Raw genomic sequence first — 642 nt, 5'->3', positions numbered from 1 at the left:
AATCATCTCGATGATCCAACAGTCGGTACAGTTTAAGGGAGATTTGAAGGATCCAAATCTGCACATTGTAAACTTTTTAGAGATCTGCGATACATTCAAGTCAAATGGAGTGTCAGATGATGCCATCAGATTAAGATTGTTCTCTTTTTCATTAAGGGATAAAGCTAAGGGATGGTTAATGACACTACCACCGGGAACGATCACTACATGGAATGAATTAGCACAGAAGTTCCTGACCAAATTTTTTCCTCTAGCAAAATCTGCGAAGATGAGAAATGATATTACTTCGTTTCTATAGGAAGAGTCTGAATCATTATATGAGGCTTGGGAAAGATACAAGGAACTATTGAGGAGGTGTCCACACCATGGTTTGCCAGTTTGGATGCAAGTCCAAACGTTTTATAATAGATTGATGGTTAATGTGCAAACGATGGTGGATGCAGCATCGGGAGGAGCATTGCAAAAAAAGACACCTAAAGAAGCTCATGAGTTGCTTGAAGTTTTGGCAAGTAACAATTATCAAAAACCGAATAAGAGGATACAATCGAAGAAATCTATGGGTCTTCATGAAGTTGATGCATACACAACCATTTCAGCCTAACTTACAGCACTTCAGAAGCAATTGGGAGGTATGCAAGTGAA

General features: G+C 38.9%; 1 non-coding gene across 1 annotated transcript; it reads right to left on the bottom strand.

Moving 5' to 3' along the window:
- Window positions 1-265: 265 nt before the first annotated feature.
- Window positions 266-372, bottom strand: LOC116118533. Its single transcript, XR_004126168.1, has one exon. It is a non-coding gene; the product is annotated as a small nucleolar RNA R71 (small nucleolar RNA).
- Window positions 373-642: the final 270 nt, after the last annotated feature.

The sequence above is a fragment of the Pistacia vera genome, unplaced genomic scaffold, assembly GCF_008641045.1.
Source record: "Pistacia vera cultivar Batoury unplaced genomic scaffold, PisVer_v2 Contig848, whole genome shotgun sequence".
NCBI lineage: Eukaryota > Viridiplantae > Streptophyta > Magnoliopsida > Sapindales > Anacardiaceae > Pistacia > Pistacia vera.
This window is presented reverse-complemented; position numbering and strand designations above follow the sequence as displayed.